Here is a 20,160-nt window from a genome sequence, read left to right as displayed (position 1 = left end):
CTATTTTAGCCCTCCATTTAGGACATCGTACTGCAGCAGGTGCCACGTGCATTCATCTGTTGTTTGTTTCCAGTCACATCCCTAGCATTATCAGTATCCTTGCCAGCTAAGCTGTAATTGCTGAGGTTGCATAACTCAGAGCTTGTTTAAAAAAGAAGAAGAAAAGAAAATGAATTGTGGTGATTGAAAGTGTTCTTTCGGAGTATGCATTTTGATCCAATCTCATAAATTGTTTTGTTTTACATTTTGATTCAGTCTCCTAAATGGATTTGTTGCTTTCTTATTTGGAGGAATTAAGGGGTACACTATAGTGCAATGGCTAGAGTGCTAGATTTGTATAGATGAAATCTGTATTCAAATCCTAATCCATGTATGGTATTCACTTAGGCCCCTTCTACATGTCAGATAAAATCCAGATTATTTGCTTTGAACTGGATTATATGGCAGTGTAGACTCATATAATCCAGTTCAAAGCATATGATATGGATTATCTAATTTGATAATTTGGACTATATGGCAGTGTAGAAGAGGCCCCAGCCAATTAGGATAGGAGAAATGTGGGGGTTACATTTGTAAAACTTCTTTCATGAAGCTCTGTCAAAACTATAATCACACAGATCTCTTAGGGTGTATCTACACTCTAGAATTAATTCAATTTGACACCTTTTTAACTGCCATGGCTCAACACTGTGGAATCTGGGGAGTTGCAGTTTGATAAGGCATCAGCACTCTGAAGCTGGATCTACATTGCCATATAATCCAGATTATCTGTTTCGAACTAGATTATATGAGTCTACACTGTTCAAAGCAGATGTCTTTTATTTGCTTTGATAATCTGGTTTACATGATAGTGTAGAAGGAGCCTACATGCCTACACTGGCAGTACAATGTGGTTTGAAAATGTATCATCTGGGACCTCTTCCACACAGCTGTATACAGTCCACATTGAACTGGATTATATGGCAGTGTGGATTCAGATAATCCAATTGTGGATTATCTGCCTTGATATTCTGGGTTATATGGCTGTGTGGAAGGGCCCTGCCCTATATCCCAGAATCCGATCCCAGATTATCTACTTATCCCAGATTATATAGCAGTGTGGACTCAGCTAATCCAGTTCAAAAGCAGATATTGTGGATTATCTGCCTTGGTATTCTGGGTTATATGGCTGTGTGGAAGAGTTCTGCACTATATACTAGGATCCTTATCCCAGATTATATGGCAGTGTGGACTCAGCTAATCCAGTTCAAAGAAGATATTGTGGATTATCTACCTTGATATTCAGGGTTATATGGCTGTGTTGAAGAGCCCTGCCCTATATCCTAGGATCTGATCTCAAATTATCTGCATATCCCAGATTATATGGCAGTGTGGATTCAGCTAATCCAGTTCAAAGCAGATATTGTGGATTATCTGTCGATATTCAGGGTTATATGGCTGTGTTGAAGGGCCCTGCCCTGTATTCCAGAATCTGATCTCAAATTATCTGCATATCCCAGATTATATGGCAGTGTGGACCAGGACTGGCCCGAGGAAATTTAAAGGGGTACGCAAATATTTTTTTGCGCCCCCTCCCCTGCGCCGCAGGAGGCGGGGCCAGTCCCGCACCCTAACCCCGCCTCCCACGCGGGGCAGCCAGGGTGCGCGGTGCGGGAGGCGGGTCAGACGTGGCCCCGCCTCCCGCGGGGCGCGCCCTGGCGCAGCCAAGCTGCGGCAGGAGTTCTTCCAGGCCGCAGCCTGAAAGGACTCCCGCTGCAGCGGGCGCGCGCTGTGGGAGGTGTGGCCGGTCCCGCCTCCTGCGGGGTGCACCCTGGCTGGGCGGGCAGAATGCGTGAGGTGGGAGTCCTTCCAGGCCGCGACAAAGGCCGCGGCCTGGAAAGACTGCCACCACACGTAGCCTGGCTGCGCCATGGCGCGCCCCGCGGGAGGCGGGGCCATACCTGGCCTCGCTTCCGCGTCACACGGCCCCGCCTCCGCCAGGTGTGGCTCCGCCTCCCAGGGGCTCAATAGCGCCCCTGGGAAGGTGGCGCCCAACGCGGGGGCATGGCCAGCGTGCCGTGTTGGGCCGGGCCTGGTGTGGACTCAGCTAATCCAGTTCAAAGCGGATATTGTGGATAATCTGCCTTGATATTCAGGGTTATATGGCTGTGTTGAAGGGCCCTGCCCTATATCCCAGGATCTGATTTCAAATTATCTGCATATCCCTGATTATATGGCAGTGTGGACTCAGCTAATCCAGTTCAAAGCAGATATTGTGGATTATCTGCCTTGGTATTCTGGGTTATATGGCTGTGTGGAAGGGCCCTAGTAGTGTAGATGCCCCCCATCCCATCAAATTGTCCTGCTCTTGAAACATTTTCCTTCATGAAGTTTTTCCCTTCAGAAATCTTTGGCATAAAAAAAGTCCCAGCTAAATATGAGGTTGTTGTATGTCTTTTGGGCTGTGTGGCCATGTTCCAGAAGTATTCTCTCCTGACGTTTTGCCCACATCTATGGCAGGCATCATCAGAGGTTGTGAGGCATGGATAAACTAGGGAAGGAAGGTAAATATATATAACTAAAAAATCAGAACAGTAGATGGGAAGCAACACTCTGAGGGCAGAGGAGCCCCAAGGATGGCTAATGACTCTGAACAAAGGATGCCCCCCAGGCAAGAGACAAACCTTTCCAATAGTATTTATTTATTAATTTATTATTTAAATTTATATGCCACCACTCCCCTAGGGCTCGGGGCGGCTTACAAGAAAGGCTAAATCAAACAATTTAAAAACATCTTTAAAATATCTTTAAAAAAACATCTTAAAATTATGGGTGATTAACTGAAACATTAGCGCTGGCTTCCAACTGACAAAGGACTCTTGTCACACCCTGGACTCTCCACAGATATATATTTACCTTCCTTGCCTAGTTTATCCATGCCTCACAACCTCTGAGGATGCCTGCCATAGATGTGGGCGAAACGTCAGGAGAGAATACTTCTGGAACATGGCCACACAGCCCGAAAGACATACAACAACCCTGTGATCCCGGCCATGAATGCCTTCGACAACACAAATATGGGGTTTCCCATTTTGGCCCAATGAGGGCTAATTCAATATACACTAGAGTCTCACTTATCCAACATAAACGGGCCAGCAGAACGTTGGATAAGCGAATATGTTGGATAATAAGGAGAGATTAAGGAGAAGCCTATTAAACATCAAATTAGGTTATGATTTTACAAATTAAGCACCGAAACATCATGTTATACAACAAATTTGACAGAAAAAGTAGTTCAATATGCAGTCATGCTACGTAGTAACTACTGTATTTACAAATTTAGCACCAAAATATCATGATGTATTGAAAACATTGACTACAAAAATGTGTTGGATAATCCAGAATGTTGGATAAGCGAACGTTGGATAAGTGAGACTCTACTGTATTTACCTTTCTTGCCTAGTTTATCCATGTCTCACAACCTCTGAGGATACCTGCCATAGATGTGGGCGAAACGTCAGGAGATAATACTTCTGGAACATGGCCACACAGCCCGAAAGACATACAACAACTCTGTGATCCCGGCCATGAATGTCTTCGACAACACAAATATGGGGTTTCCCATTTTGGCCCAATGAGGGCTAATCCAATATACAGTAGAGTCTCATTTATCCAACGTTCTGGATTATCCAACGCATTTTTGTAGTCAATGTTTTCAATATATCATGATATTTTGGTGCTAAATTCGTAAATACAGCAATTACTATATAGCATTACTGTGTATTGAACTATTTTTTCTGTCAAATTTGTTGTATAACATGATGTTTTGGTGCTTAATTTGTAAAATCATAACGTAATTTGATGTTTAATAGGCTTTTCCTTAATCTCTCCTTATTATCCAACATATTCGCTTATCCAACGTTCTGCTGGCCCGTTGACGTTGGATAAGCGAGACTCTACTGTAGTTCCTGAAAATCCGGCTTCTAATCTCTCTAATAACCAGTCCCTGCTGATATAAAGTCCTCGCTCTTAATTCAGGTCCCCTTCCACACAGCCACTTAACCCAGAATATCAAGTCAGAAAAGTTCACAATATCTGCTTTGACCTGGGTTTAATGAGTCCAAACTGCCATATATTCCAGTTCAAAGCAGATAATGTGGGATTTTATTCAGCTGTGTGGAATTCAGTCCCATCTTTCCAGCTGTTTTGCATTTCCATTGAACAGAGCGGGGTATCACAGGGCTGTTATGTGTGACTTTATTTTCACAAGTGTTGTGGGCCAATAAGTGCCAAGCCTTTCACTCCCGCCTTGTGAGGTAAACAGCGGGAGGCTGAGGAGACTCCCGCCTCTTGACTAACCTAAAACTAACTGAGGGCCGTCTCCTGAGGGGGCATCTCTAAAGCAAAGGGAGCCGCGACGGGATTGGCCCTCGCGTGACACGTGACCGATGCTAGGCAACACGTGCGATTGGGGTCTCAGTCAGTCTGGGTCTGAGGCGGCGAAGGCGCGGCAGGGCGGAGGCGGCGCTCCTCTTTGGAGGTAAGTCAGCCAGGCGCTTGCTTGTCAGCTGGATGCAGTTGCAGCCCTCAGGGCTTCCTAAGTATCAAAGCAGGGCTGCCTGGGTATCCATCTCCTCCTCCAGTCATTCGGTGTGTCAAAAAAAGGGGTGTGTTAGCAGCTTTCTCCATTCAATGTGGCCTGCATTAAGAAGAGCCCCCTTCTTCCCCTTCTAATTCTGAGGAAAGTGATGGCATTTTTTATCCTCCTGCTTTGAATGCAGATTTACCTTGTGTGAGAGAGTCCTCCGCTCAAGGAGTATTGGAAGACATGGGGATATTACTTAGAGATGTTCAGAGTATTGAATTGTATGAAGGGGTGTGTGTGTATATACCTCTGCTTTTTCATCTCACTTCCCTCCTCCCTTTTCTGTGTATTACAAAATATAATAAAATAAAGCGTTTAAAATGTAATTGGCTCCCAGGAGGCAATTTTGTGGCATTTCCCCTGAAGGGCAAGAGGAAGGATGCTCAGCCAGATCCAAATGAACGGAAATGAAATGGATCCTGCGATGTGTATTGTGAATTTTAAGCAGAAGAGTTCTGTGGGAGAGGACAGCGTTTTGGAGAAAGGTCTTTAAACAGACAGCGAACAGGAAGCTGATTAAACAGCCTATATATATATATATATATATATATATATACAGTAGAGTCTCGCTTATCCAACGTAAACGGGCCGGCAGAACATTGGATAAGCGAATACAGTAGAGTCTCACTTATCCAACGTTCTGGATTATCCAACGCATTTTTGTAGTCAATGTTTGCAATATATCATGATATTTTGGTGCTAAATTCGTAAATACAGTAATTACTACATAGCATTACTGTATATTGAACTACTTTTTCTGTCAAATTTGTTGTCTAACATGATGTTTTGGTGCTTAATTTGTAAAATCATAACCTATTTTGATGTTTAATAGGCTTTTTCTTAATCTCTCCTTGTTATCCAACATATTCACTTATCCAACATTCTGCCGGCCCGTTTATGTTGGATAAGTGAGACTCTACTGTATGTTGGATAATAAGGAGAGATTAAGGAAAAGCCTATTAAACATCAAATTAAGTTATGATTTTACAAATTAAGCACCAAAACATCATGTTATACAACAAATTTGACAGAAAAAGTAGTTCATTACACAGTAATGCTATGTAGTAATTACTGTATTTACAAATTTAGCACCAAAATATCATGATGTATTGAAAACATTGACTACAAAAATGGCTTGGATTATCCAGAATGTTGGATAAGCGAGTGTTGGATAAGTGAGACTCTACCGTATCTATGTATATTTGTATATGTTTATATACAGTAGAGTCTCGCTTATCCAACATAAACGAGCCAGCAGAATGTTGGATAAGTGAAAATATTGGATAATAAGGAGGGATTAAGGAAAAGCCTATTAAACATCAAATTGTTATAATTTTACAAATTAAGCACCATAACATGTTTTACAATAAATTGATTGAAAAAGCAGTTCAATACATGGTAACATTATGTAGTAAATATTGTATTTACAAATTTAGCACCAAAACATCACAATGTATTGAAAACATTGACTACAAAAACATTGACTACTAAAAGATAAACTGCGTTGGATAATACAGAACGTTGGATAAACTAGCTTGGGTACTCTGTGTTGCCCAGGTTATTTGAAGAAGTCATTTTTTTTTAATTTTACAAAATGCATAAGGTTTTGGGTGTACTACAACTCACATCATGCCAGGTTGTCCCCCAGATACTCTATCAATACTTAAAAATTGTTATGGTGGGGAGATGTGCTCTAGATGCATCATTGGTGGGATTCAGTATGCTGTCCAGCTGCAGGATGAATTACAACTCCCACCATTGTGTGTCAGTCCCGTCAAATCCCACCAGTACATTTAGTTGGTCATGGGGGGGGGGGTGTGGTTCTGCCTGCTAAGTTAGGTCCAGGTCCATCATCAGTGGGGTTCGGAGTGCTCTTTGATTGCAGGTGAATTATATATCCCCAACTAACAAATGCCAAGGCCAATTCCACCCCAATTCCACCAGTATTCAAATTTGGGCCTATTGGGTATGCGTGCCAAATTTGGTGCAGATCCATTGTTGTTTGCATTCACAGTGCTCTCTGGATGTAGGTGAACTATAATTCCTATAAATCAAGGTTAATTTTCTTCACAGCCCTCCTGAATTTTTTCTTGTTCATGGGGGTTTTGTGTGCTAAGTTAAGTCCAGGGCCATTGTTAGGTATTGTAAGCCGCCCTGAGTCCCCTGTTGGGTGAGAAGGGTGGGATATAAATGTTGTAATAAATAAATAAATTAGTGGGGTCCAGAGTGCTCTTTGATTGCAAGTGAACTATAAATCTCAGTACCTTCAATGGTTATAAATCAAGGTGAATTCCCCCCAAACCAGTATTTTTTCTTTTCTCATAGGGGTTCTGTGTGCCAAATGTGGTCCAGGTCCATGGTCAGTGGGGGTCACTGCTCTGCCTTGATGCAGGATGAACTACAATTTCCATCATGTGGAATCAGTCCCCCAAACTCCTCCAGTATGTTTAGTTGCTCCTCAGTTATGCTCTGTTTGTTAACTCCACATTTGCAGGAGTTAGGGGCACAGCACTGCCTTGAAAGTGAATAAACGAAGTGGGCTTTTTTTACCTGAGAGAACACCTCTCTAGGGATTTTTAGGTCCTCTAGCATGACTCTGTAGTCGGTTTATGTTGAAAAAGAGGATCCTGCTGGAGGACCCAGAGATTCCTAGAGGTGTGTTCTTTCTAGGAATCTCTTAAGTACTCAAGCATGACTATAGTCGATTTCTGGAGGGAGTTGCACTGGAGGGCCTGGAGATTCATAGAGTCAACATTGTAATCATATCCACAGATAAGGAAATCTGTAAAAGTCAGACCCTCAAATGTGGAGGGATGACTGCATACCACTGAGCTAGCAAATGTACAGAGAGTATTGGTAGCTCTATTGGAAGCTATAAAGAGCCAGTGATTATTATACCAACGAAAGGAAATATTTTTAAATCTTTGCCAAGGAGTCACTGATACACAAAATGTAATGAATGATTGAAGCTCAGGAGTAAAACATGACTATAACTATAGATAAGAGCATGTGCATGTGGTGGACACACTTTTTCCTAGAATAAATTTACAGGGCAGGAGTACTGAAGACTTTGTAATTAAAGCAGAGAAAGTTTTTTTTTCATTCAAATGATCTGAATGCATGAACTAGTATGTGTTAGTGTGATTGTATACATGCTCACAGCTATTTTATGGAGATTTACTAGCTACTTTAAACATAGATGGGCTTGCTTCTCAGCAAATGCTCATAAGACAGTTGAAAATGAGCAAGACTACCACAAAAACCTTGAAAACTTCAATATTTGAGAGTGGCTTACTAGATTTGCTTTAGGTCAGGAGTCCTCAAATTTTTAAAGTGGAGGGCCTGTTCATGGTCCCTCAGGCTGTTGAGGGTCCGAATTATCATTTGAAAAAAAAAAAGGAACAAATTCCTATGCACACTGCACATGTGTTATTTGTAGTGCAACCCCCCCCCCCCAACAACAATCATTTATTTATTTGCTACATTTATACTCTACCCTCTCTCACCCCGAAGGGGACTCAGTGGCTTACAAGTTGTATGTACATACAATATATTATATTACTAGCTGTGCCCGGCCACGCGTTGCTGTGGCGAAGTATGGTGGTATGAGAATAAAGTATTGAGGAATTGGTGGTAGTTAAGGTAAAGGGTAAACGTTTCCCCCTGACATTAAGTCCAGTCATGTCTGACTCTGGGGGTTGGTGCTCATCTCCATTTCTAAGCTGAAGAGCCGGCGTTGTCCGTAGACTCCTCCAAGGCCATGTGACCAGCATGACTGCATTATATGGCAGTATGGAGTCAAGATAATCCAGTTCAAAGCAGATAATATAAGATTCTAAATGGGTTATATAGCTGTGTGGAAGGGCCTTGAGTCTACACTGCCATATAATCCAGTGCAAATTAGATAATCTGTGGAAGAGGCCTACGTGAAGCCTAACTCTGCCTGTCCCCTGGGCTGAGTCGGTTGCTAGCAGACCAAGTGGGCGGAGCTTAGCCTTCTAACTGGCAGCAATTGGATAAAAACAATTATTCCTCTCTAATTAGGACTTTATTTTTCTTTTCTTTTTGTTGTATCAACCTAGAGCCGTGGATGATGGGTTGTGTTGTCAAATTTTGAGGTTGGGAGGCCTGTAGTTTTGTTGTTTTGTCCGCTGCCCTGATGCCATCACTCTTTTATATATATATAGATTAGCATAGCACAATATTAGCATTATATATTACTATATTGTACTATACCACCACTATACCATATTATTATTAGTAATATTACATTTAATATATAATATATAATTGATATTATTATATTATACAATATTATTACATTATATTATTATTATTAGCCACCCTGAGTCCCATACTGGGTGAGAAGGCCGGAGTAGAAATACTGAAATATAAATAAATATTATATTGCATTACATTATATTATTATCAATATTACATGTATACACAATATATTATATTATTACCATAGCACAATATTAGTAAATGAGTGAACAATACAATATTTAAAAATAAAAACAATTTTAACCAACATAAACCTATCAGGATTTCAATGGGAAGTGTGGGCCTGCTTCTGCCCAATGAGATAGTCAAATTAAGTAGGATTGTTGTTGTTGTGTCATTTCATGTTGTCAAGTCATTTCAGACTTTGGGTGAGCCTAAGTCTAAAACTGAGGGCGGGGGCCAGGTAAATGACCTTGAAGGGCCGCATCCGGCCCCCGGGCCTTAGTTTGGGGGCCCCTGCTTTAGGTAATAATTGAGCCAAAAGGATATTTCTTGATCTGTGTTTTCATTTTTCAACTTGTTCCTGACACCACCATACCAACTCCATTTGGGATTGCTTACTAAACAAAACATAACAACCAGATGAACTTCACCAAAGGTTTTCTCATTTAACTCCAGTTTCAAGAATCGACTGCTCTTGTACACAAACACTTCTGAATTTTTTTGATTAGCAGAATTCTGTAACTTGTCTTAATCACTGTGAACAAATTACCTGTTAAGGTAAAGGTAAGATAAAGGTTTCCCCTGACGTTAAGTCCAGTCATATCCGACTGTGGAGGTTGATGCTTATCTCCATTTCTAAGCCGAAGAGCCGGCGTAGTCGATAGACACCTCCAAGGCCATGTGGCTGGCATGACTGCATGGAGCGCCGTCATCTTCCCGCCGGAGAGGTACCTATTGATCTACTCACATTTGCATGTTTTCAAACTGCTTGGTTGGCAGAAGTTGGAGCTAACAACGGGCGCTCACTCTGCTCCCCGGATTCGAACCTGCCACCTTTCGGTCCGCAAGTTCAGCAGCTCAGCGCTTTAACACGTTGCGCCATCGGGGGCTCCAAAATTGCCTGTTATACAATATAAAAATGGATATTGAATGTTCTTTCATATTTTGTTACCCGCCTGACATTTAGAAGTGAGAAAAAAAATCTATGTATTTAGAAGCATTCCATCTTCCCAGGAATGACCCCCTGTAACTATCCTTGTTTGTACAAGTGTTTTGTGCAAATGCTTTCAAAGTTATCTGCAATACACAGACACTAAGCTAATTATGGTAAGCATATTTCTGGCAGGCCTGATTTTCAGGGATTCTTTAGATGCTAAGGATTCTACAGGAATTTTTCAGGATTCAGTTGCTGAGAAGAATCTATAATCCAGTTAAGAAGCAGAAAGTTTATTTCACACTTGTACACTAATGTTCTTAGTGTGCATGCCAGATAGAGAATATATTGGAGGAGAGGATGGAAAGAAGCAATGAATTTAAAGGCTATGAACAAAAATGTTAATGAAGATGACAACCTCCTGAACAAATACATTCATGGGGAAACATTATATGAGGGTTTAGATGCAAAGGCTAACTTTTCCTGGGACAATACACAATGTGTTTAGAATGGGACATTTGAATATTTTCTGATTTTGGCTTAAATTCAATCTTTAAGATTTTGTCATGTTTCAAGGACTAAATAGTTTAAAGGTGTCAAATCCCATTTGATCTTGAAAGATAAGCAGGGTCAGCCCTGGTTAACATTCGGATAGAAGATTGTCAATGAATACGAGGTGATGCAAGTTGTATTTCAGAGAAAGAAACCGGGGAAGCTACTACTGAGTATTCCTTTCCAAGAAAACCTTACAGAATTAATGGGGTTGTCACAAGTCAACAGGCACATACACACACAAGTCATGATTCACATATGCACGCAAGTCATGACTGAGAAAGCATGCTTAGTTTCATGTTGTCTGTTCCACCAAAGGTAGTGGCACAGCTGAACTTAGTTGTGTATAAATCACATTGAGTCAAAGCTATTTTGTTCCATACATTTGAAGCCTTTATCATGACTAACTCTAGTTATATTAGGATTAATTTCTTATTTATTTATTTATTGCACTTATATACCCGCTTTTCTCACCCCTATTAGAACTCAAAGTGGTTCACAACCTAATCAAGGGCAAAATTCAATGCCACACAATAACATTACATATCAAATCAACAACATATAACAATAGAATTAAAACCATTAAAACAATAAAACTGTGATAGTAGTCAGACACAACATAGAACTTATATCTTTGGAGTGTGCCCATTATATGGAATACTATGGCTACTAAGGAAGTAAGGTAACATCTGATGGGTATGGATCTTTTTTTTAATATAGGGAACAATCAGATGCTTCTGGGAATTCCTATTAGCAAGATATAAATGAACCCTCTTTTCTGCTTCCCACCTAATTACTCATATTCTGAAGCAAAGGTTGCATACATTTTTGGAGGGAGCAGACCAGTATCTCTTCAGGATCCCCCAGACAAAACCTTCACTTTATAGTTGATCCCATTGTTTTTATCACTCTACTTCAAGAACTATCCTCCTGCCCACCTTTCCTCTGGTTTCTGACCTAGATCAAATTGTTCGTCTCAACTAGAGTAGACCCACTAAATCAGTGGTGACTTGATAAATAAAAACCTGTATCAATTCCATTGTTTCACTGGATCTACTGAATTATGGAACCAACAATTGGTTTTAGGTCTTTGTTCTTTCAATCAGTTTCCTAACCATGAAACCATCTCCCTTGTTATTTCATTATTTCTAAATCTGATCTTTGGTAAGCGACTTCATTAAAAGCTTTCCAAGGAAACCATGTTTACATTAATACCTTTGTGAAGCCATTTAAGTTAGTGATCTCTGCTATATCTTGAGGTACAGTAGTTATCTCCATAGTTTGTTTTCCTTGGAGAAAAGAAGGCTGGGATCGGGGGGGACACGACAGCCATGTTTATTTAAAAGGATGTCACATTGAGAAGCTTTTTTTTTTTTTTTTTTGCTGCTCTGGAGATTAGGATACGGGGCAATGGATTCAAGGAAAAAAGATACCACCTAAAAACTAGGAAAAGCTTCCTGACGGTAAGAGCTGTTCAGGAGTGGAATATCCTGACTCAAAGTGTGGTTTTGGCAGTGGAATATGCTGCCTCAGAGTCTGGAAGTTTTTAAGCAGAGGGTAGACAGCCATCTGTCAGGGCTGCTTTGATTGTGTTCCTACATGACAGGGGGTTGGAGGATATGATCCTTGTGGTTTCTTCCAACTCTCATTCTAAGATTTGGCAATATCTACTTTTTCTTTACACAGATATGTTTCCTTCTGCTATGTGGCATGAGTATTCTTTTTTCATGAATAAGGAAGCCACTGTCTTTAGAACAGTGGCAGCTGGTTGTATCAATGTCAATGGCATAGTGAATCTCCCCTGGGTTTTTATTTGAATGATCTGAGATGCTGAATAATCTTCCCCAAAACAGGCGTAGCAACTTGAACAGCGCCTTTAAAGCACAGGTATTGCAGACACTACTACTTGGGAATAAGGAATGTGCTTCCTAACAATTTATGTCTGCTAGGGAAAACATAATGTGTGATGTTTTCAGCTCCATTTATTTCCGTAGAATGTTATTCTGTGTGATATGTCTACAAACTAAAATAAAGATATACTGCCTGGAAGAAAAGCCATTGGAAGGGAGACAATCCAGACAAGCAAATATTTCATCCAGACTGATCATGATCATAGGAATCAGGAGAGAAAATACCTTCCATTGCTATTTTTCTCCCTCTCATATAACACTACAGCCAGATGGCATCAGGATAAACTGATTGGTAAGAGAAAAAAATAAAAGGCAGTTGTTTTCTATGTGTGTGCGAGCCTTGTAATTTTCTGCTGACTTATGGTGACCCTATGAATGACCTAGGTGGGGATCAATTTCATGACCCTACCCTTTCACCTGGGGCCCCCTGATGGTACAGTGTGTTAAGTGCTGAGCTGCTGAACTTGCGGACCATGCAGTCATGCCGGCCACATGACCTTGGAGGTGTCTACGGACAATGCCGGCTCTTCAGCTTAGAAATGGAGATGAGCACCAACCCCCAGAGTCGGTCACGACTGGACTTAACGTCAGGGGAGAACCTTTATCTTACTTTACCCTACCCTTTCACCATGAATTGCTAACTTATTGCAAAATTTTGTTGGCAGAGTAGTGGTAAAAAGGACCATATGCTTCCATATAAGAATGGGATGTACATATCTTAAATTTAAAGTACAGTTGCATTTCCAGAATAATCCAGGTTGTGCTTTAAAACAGGTTGGATACACTTGCACTCCTAGGAAAATGTGCAGCATTAGTGCAGGAATTTTATGGGATTGAATGGCCACAAAATTGGTCAAGCTGTGGTGTGTGTGCATTTGTGGGCCTTTGGGAGCCAGGATAGTGACTTTAGAGAGGCCAGAGTTCAATCTCTGCTCAGCCATGGAAACCCAGTGGGAGACCTTAGACCAGTGGTTCCCGCTGTTTAGACTTCACCTCCCAGAAATCCCAGCCAGCTTGCCAGCTGTTGGGAATTGTGGGAGCTGAAGTCCAAAACACCTGGAGGCCCAAAGATTGGAAACCACTGCCTTAGACAATCTATGAATACAGGTTAATAATCCATCTTCAGTTTTCATTGCCAAGTTGGAATCAGTAGATGGAGATCACTATCTTGTTTAATCTTCTCATGAACATCACCAGACTGACCATGATGAAGGACAGTGTTGGAATGGATTGAACATTGTTCTTTGATAGGGAAAGTGATATTGGTATAGTGCTCATTTGAGAGTATAACTGTTGCCACCAAACAAGGCCCTTAGTTTGCCCCTAAATAAAAGTCAAGCTGCTGAAAATTGCCAGCTGATGTGTGTTATATTAAAGATGTGGTGGATGAAACAGGCTAGCCTTCTATTGTAGAGGGCTCTTGGGTGCCATAGAGACAGCATTTGTTCTGGACTGCTTACTCCAGCTGTAAAAAAATCCCTTCCATATGTGTAAGATTTCTGGCTGTTTCTTCAGGTATTCTGGTGTTAATGTGAATGGTTTCCAGTGAATGAATGATGTAGGAATCTCTGTTCAGATGAGAACACAGATCAGAACAGCACCTAGTGATTTAACATCATACGCATTTGGGGAAGATACATATTAAAAAGATTTATGGTCCTTTCTGATCTGAGTTGTCTAGTTATTACTGTGAAAAGAGTATTCCATAACCATGTGAGCAGCAGTTAGGAAAAGTAATATGAGTTCACAGCTAGACTTGTTTTTCATCACAGTATTTTCTGCCAAGGCTCTTCTTCCGTTAAGAGTTATATCACTTCTCTAGGATTATATCTTTCAGTATTTAAGAAAGCTTCACATCTTGACTTCTTGCTGGTTGTGCAGCTTCAAAAGCATGAGAACCCTGCAAAAAAGTGGGAATCCTAGTTTTATTTCAATTTTTGTGGTTCTGTTTCTTGATCAAGTAATACACCAAAATATTACTCAACACACAGCTGGTTAAGATTTTTTTAAATACTGAGGAGGCAGCACAACACCATATATCTGCTTGGAAACATTTATCTTTTATTTTAATGGCGCATACTTCTATATAAATATACATTTTTCTTCGTGTACTCTGTGAATGCACACTAATGGAGAAGCTGCGCCTGCGCAGGTTCCGACGGAAACTCTTCCAAGCTGAAGTTCAAATTTTGGCGGTAACCACGCCCCCCCTTCCCAAGGGGCATATAAGGCGGCCCCAGGCGCCCGCTCTCCAGTTCCTTTTTTTTCCGCCGCAAGGTTCACTTCGGACTCTTCGCATGTCTACTACTCGTTTCAAGCGTTGCACGCAGTGTGCTGCTAAAATTCCTGACTCGGACGGCCACGCCAAGTGCCTCTTCTGTCTTGGCGAGGCTCATGTGGTCAGTACCTGCCGTTTCTGCCTAGCTCTCACAGCTCAGGCCAGAAAGAACAGAGCCGCTAGGCTTAGAGCGGCACTTTACGAAAAATCTCTCGCGCCAGAACCGACTCCGTCGACGTCGGGTACGTCGTCGTCTTCAGCCCTAAGAGCTATGTCGGCGCCACCAGCTAAGCCTCCGTCAGCTAAAGCCTCCTCGGTCTCGTCCAGGGCGTCCAGGACCTCCAGGGCCGCTAAGCCGGTCAAGCCACCGTGTACCGTGACGACGGCTACCGTATCGACCCGCTCCGGAAAGGTGGGGCCTTCCTCGACGTCGAGCTCTTTGGCTTCGGTGACCTCGATCCGCTCTCGTATCGGCTCCCCTCCGTCCTCCTCTGCTATCAAAATAGCCTTTAAAAGGGCTCACGAGGAGTCTCGTCGAGCGCAATCTGACTCAGCTGTGGTTCCTCCCACACCTGGCAAGTCCTTGAAGGTTGCTTCCAAGCAACCGCCGACAAAGAAACGGCTGACTCAGCGCTCCTCTTCCTCGGCCTCCTCAAGGAGAGACCAGCCATCTTCCTCGGCAACCTCCTCGAGAAGATCCTCTCCAATTGTGCCAGCACAGAGGCCTAGAGATGTTTCTCAATCTCCATTGCACCCCCTGTCTGACGGGGAGCTGCAGGACTCACCCCACCACTCTACCCAAACGGTGGTCAGGGTGCCGGTGCCGGAGCCCCTTGCGCCGCCTCACTCGTCGCGCCAACAGCTCTTCCCTCCCACCTCGACACCGGAGCGTGGCAGACAAACGGCTCGCCTGGCTCGAGCAGCTCAGGCCTCAGCCTCCAAGGATCCTCGGCTTCCGACCCTCTCTTCCCGCGAGGCCATGCCTCCTCCCGAGACTGTGCTTTCTTCTCCCCCTCAGTCCCCCCAAGGGGCTGAGGAGGAAGATGTTGATGTTGACCGCCCAGACTCTGTCCTCTCGGCCTCGGTGGTCTCTCTCGGTCTCGACCTCTCTCCTCCCCACGATGCGTATGAGGCGGACCCGCCTTCTCCTACTGACAATATTCGTGCTTTCTCTGATCAAATGGTCAGAATGGCCGACGCCCTGGGTTTGGAGATCAAGCAGACTTCCAAAGCAGTGTCTGATCCAGTTTTCAAAAGGGTGCAGGCCCAAGCTCCGCCGGCCACGCTACTCCCTTTCCTGCCTTATCTGTTGGACGTTATCCAGGCCTCCTGGAAAACCCCTTCCTCCATTCCTCCGACCTCGAAGAGGATCGAGACTTGGTACCGTACCGACGATGATACCTTGGAATGGCTCAAACACCACCCCGACCCCAACTCCCTGGTCGTTAAAGGCCTCTCAATCCTCAGGTCGTCAGTCGAACACTCCGGCTGACAGAGAAGGGAAGCGCTTCGACGCCGTGGGTCGAAAACTTTACTCCGGAGCCCTTTTGCTTTGCCGCATGGCGAACTATGGAGCCTGCATGGGTGCCTACCAGCAGATTATCTGGGAGAAGGCACAGCCCTTCTTCGCTAAGATGTCGGACGAAGACCGCTCCGTCCTCACTACCCTCCAACAGGAAGCAGACTCGCTTGCTCACCACCAAATACAAATGGCGAAACATACAGGTGATACTGCGGGCAAGATGATTGCCCACGCGATATCCATCCGCCGCCACGCCTGGCTGAGGTCTTCGGGTCTCTCCTCATCTTCCAGACAGGTCATTGAAGACCTTCCCTTTGACGCGCTCGGACTATTTAACTCCGGTACCGATGACAAACTCAAGTCTAATCATGACTTTAAAATTCTTGCGTCTAAATGTGGCGACCAACCGCAACCCCAGCGCACCCGCTGGGTCCCGCACCGCTCCCGCCGCTTCCCGCCTCAATCTTTCAGACACCACTCTTTCAGGCGGCCTTCGGGCTCGAATAATCAAACCCATCACCAACCTCATCGGGGACCTCATCCGCAAAAGCAACGCGGTCGAACCACCCCCGCTCCTCCGCAGGCTAACCGGCGTACCTGACGCCAACCCCTGCCAAAGCTCCTCGCCCGCTACCGATGCAGAGCCCACGCTGCCTCGACCCTCCGGCGCCTTTGCAGACCGCCTAGCCCCCTTCTACAATCAATGGGAGTCTATTACTTCAGATGCATGGGTTCTTCGCATTGTCCAAGACGGCTACGCCTTAGAGTTCACGGACCTCCCACCTACAGGTCGCATTCTCCACTCAACTCCTTCCCCAGAGATACTGGCCGAAGTCGAGGCATTACTGGCCAAAGGCGCCATCCGTCCCTCCCCTCCCGAACTGGACCCTTTAAGTTTCTTCTCCAGATACTTTACAGTCCCGAAGAGAGGAGGCGGGCTACGCCCCATTCTGGACCTAAGGGGCCTCAATATATTCATTCGCCCTTCCAAATTCAGGATGGTCTCTATTGCCTCTATCCTCCCGATGCTGCAGCGGGAGACTACTTTGCCTCCATAGACTTACGAGACGCCTACTTCCACGTGGCGATACGGGAGGCGCACAGACGGTTCCTCTGTTTCAAAGTTCTCGACCAAACCTACCAATTTACCGTTTTACCCTTCGGTCTCGTTACGGCCCCGAGGGTCTTTACCAAGGTCGTCGCCGCCGTAGCGGCCCACCTCAGGCTACATGGCATCACGGTCTTTCCTTATCTGGACGACTGGCTTCTCGTCGGGCCCGATCCGGTTCTTCTCGAAAACCACGTTTCCTTCACGCTGCGTCTTCTAAAATCTCTCGGCCTCCAACTCAACTCCGAGAAGTCAAATCTCTCCCCGTCAACCCGAATCCGGTTCATCGGGGCCCTCTTCGACTCCGTCACAGAGACTGTTTCACTTCCGTTCGACAGATTCCTAGCTCTCCGCCACCACATCGCCTTTTGTCGATCTGCCCGGAGGGTCAGAGCCCGTGCCATCCAAGTCCTTCTGGGCCACATGGCCTCCACGGTTCTCACGACCCCGTTTGCCAGGCTGCGCCTTCGGGTCCTGCAAAGGTGGTTTATAGACACTTTCAAGCCGTTCTACCACCACAACTCCAGATATCTGTCGGTACCGTCGTTCGTCCGCCAGTCCCTCTCATGGTGGACGTCTCACCAAAACGTGTGCAGGGGCCTCCCATTTCATCCAGCCCCGCCGTCGCTAACCATAACCACGGACTCCTCCACCTACGCTTGGGGAGCCCACATGAGCGGTCTAACGGTTCAAGATCTTTGGTCCCCATCCGAGAGGGCCAACCACATAAACTTTCTCGAGCTTCTCGCCATTCTCAAAGCCCTGAAAGCATTCTCCCGCCTCATCCGTCACAAGTCCATCCTCATTCAATCGGACAACCTCGTAGCAGTATTCTACATCAACAAACAGGGCGGTACGGGTTCGAGGAAGTTGATGCTCCTCTCCTCCCGTCTCTGGGTTTGGTGCATAGCCCACGACGTACAGGTCTCTGCAATCCACCTGCCGGGCGCCCAAAACGACCTAGCAGATGCCCTCAGCAGGATGACATCTTCCTCTCACGAGTGGAAGCTCGATCCCGAGATCCTCGACGGTCTGTTCCTCGACTGGGGACGCCCTACTCTGGATCTCTTCGCGTCTCCCCACAACGCTCAGCTACCCCGCTACGGGGCGAGACTTCCCCCGAACTCCTTCCCCGGCTGTCTAGGAGATGCCTTTCTACTGGACTGGTCGGCGGAGATGCTTTATCTTTTTCCACCGATTCCTCTCATACCGAAAGTTCTCGAAAGACTTCTCTCGATCTCGGTCACAGCGATTCTCATAGCTCCGGCCTGGCCCCGCCAACCGTGGTATCCGGCCCTTCTTCGTCTCTCCAGAGCAACGTTTCGCCCTCTGCCTCCCTCGCCGCACCTTCTCTCAAGGGAGGACGGCAAAATTCTTCACCCGGACCTCCCTTCCCTTCATCTCACTGCATGGAGGATTCTTACCTAGCCTCCCTTCCGCAGAACCTGCAAGACGTCCTTCGGGCAGCCCATAAGCCGTCTACTACCAAGGCTTATTCCTATAAACTCTCTCGCTTTCACGCCTTCCTTCGATCCCGTAACGTCGACACCTTCCCGACCTCGGTATCGGTGGTCCTCGACTTCCTCATGACCCTCGTCGAGAAGAAACTCTCTCTCGCTTCTATTAAAGCTTATCTCGCAGCTCTTTCCTGGTCTTTTCAACGCCACGGTCAGCCATCTCTCTTTTCTCACCACTTGATCAAAACCTTTCTCCGAGGCTACAATAACATCTGCCCGCCGTCGCTACCACCTACGCCGGGCTGGAATCTCGAACTTGTACTTTCTCAACTCACTTCTGCTCCCTTCGAACCGCTTGCCTCGACCGATCTCCGTCTGCTTTCCTGGAAGTTGGCCTTTCTAGTGGCGATCACGTCAGCACGACGGCCATCCGAGCTTGCTGCTCTCAGGGTCGACGAGCCTTATCTACGTTTTCACCATGACCGCGCTGTTCTTCGCCCGGACATTACCTTTCTCCCTAAGGTGGTGTCAGCTTTCCACCTCAATCAAGACATTGTCCTACCAGCTTTCTTCTCTAACCCCTCCTCTCCTCTAGAGCAAAAACTGCACCTTCTCGACGTTCGAAGGGCACTTCTCTTCTACAGGGACCGTACCAAAGACATCCGTAAGACACAAAGACTCTTTGTCGCCTATGCCCAGGACAAGTTGGGTAATCCCATCTCTTCCCAAAGACTGTCCCACTGGATCGCTCAGGCCATCGAGTTGGCCTACGAACTAGCCAAGCGACCTCCTCCTCCATCCATCCGCCCGAGGTCGACTAGGGGCCTCTCGGCTTCAACCGCCTTCCTTAGGGGTATTCCGCTTGACTCCATATGCAAAGCGGCTATCTGGTCAAACCCTCTTACCTTTGTCTCTCACTACAGGCTGGACAATAAAGCCTTAAAGGACTCGGCCTTCGCAAGATCAGTACTCTCATCTTGCCTCTCCTGACTCTCAAACGTCTTTTCTCCTTATATTCACCCACAGGTGACTCTCTATACCTCTCCTTCAAGTTTTCGGCCGGTCGTTTTCCCCATACCTACCTCTAGGGATGTGTTTTTCCCTGATTGTGTTGAGCAGTTGCTCTGTTACTTGGTACCGCCTTATTGACCCTGGCGGATATGTCAAAGACCACGATGTGTTTGTCCCTCTCCCCCCTGGGAGAGCATTTATATGCACTATACGCAATTGAGTGTCTTTTTCTATCATGTTTATTGAAAAATTTCTATGTTATGTTTCCTCTTCTACTATGCTCATGTTTGCATTGCACTGGTCCTTTCGGACAATTGA

The 20,160-nt window shown here is 45.0% G+C and overlaps 2 protein-coding genes across 3 annotated transcripts in view; both read left to right on the top strand.

Annotated features, from left to right (window-relative positions):
• Positions 1-20,160, top strand: part of LOC100563610 (phospholipase A and acyltransferase 3) — a 192,691-nt gene that overhangs the window by 125,644 nt on the left and 46,887 nt on the right. The gene's annotated exons all lie outside the window — the stretch shown is intronic.
• The window catches only part of tmem108 (transmembrane protein 108), a 267,480-nt gene continuing 251,696 nt past the window's right edge, over positions 4,377-20,160 (top strand). For both annotated transcript variants that reach the window (XM_062957328.1, XM_062957327.1), the window contains exon 1: positions 4,377-4,519. The gene's annotated coding sequence lies outside the window, so the exon portion shown is untranslated. The remainder of the gene's footprint in view (positions 4,520-20,160) is intronic.

The sequence above is a fragment of the Anolis carolinensis genome, chromosome 6 (genome assembly GCF_035594765.1).
Source record: "Anolis carolinensis isolate JA03-04 chromosome 6, rAnoCar3.1.pri, whole genome shotgun sequence".
Classification (NCBI taxonomy): Eukaryota; Metazoa; Chordata; class Lepidosauria; order Squamata; family Dactyloidae; genus Anolis; species Anolis carolinensis.
Note: the sequence above shows the minus strand (reverse complement) of the source record. Positions and strands in the feature narration are given on the sequence as shown.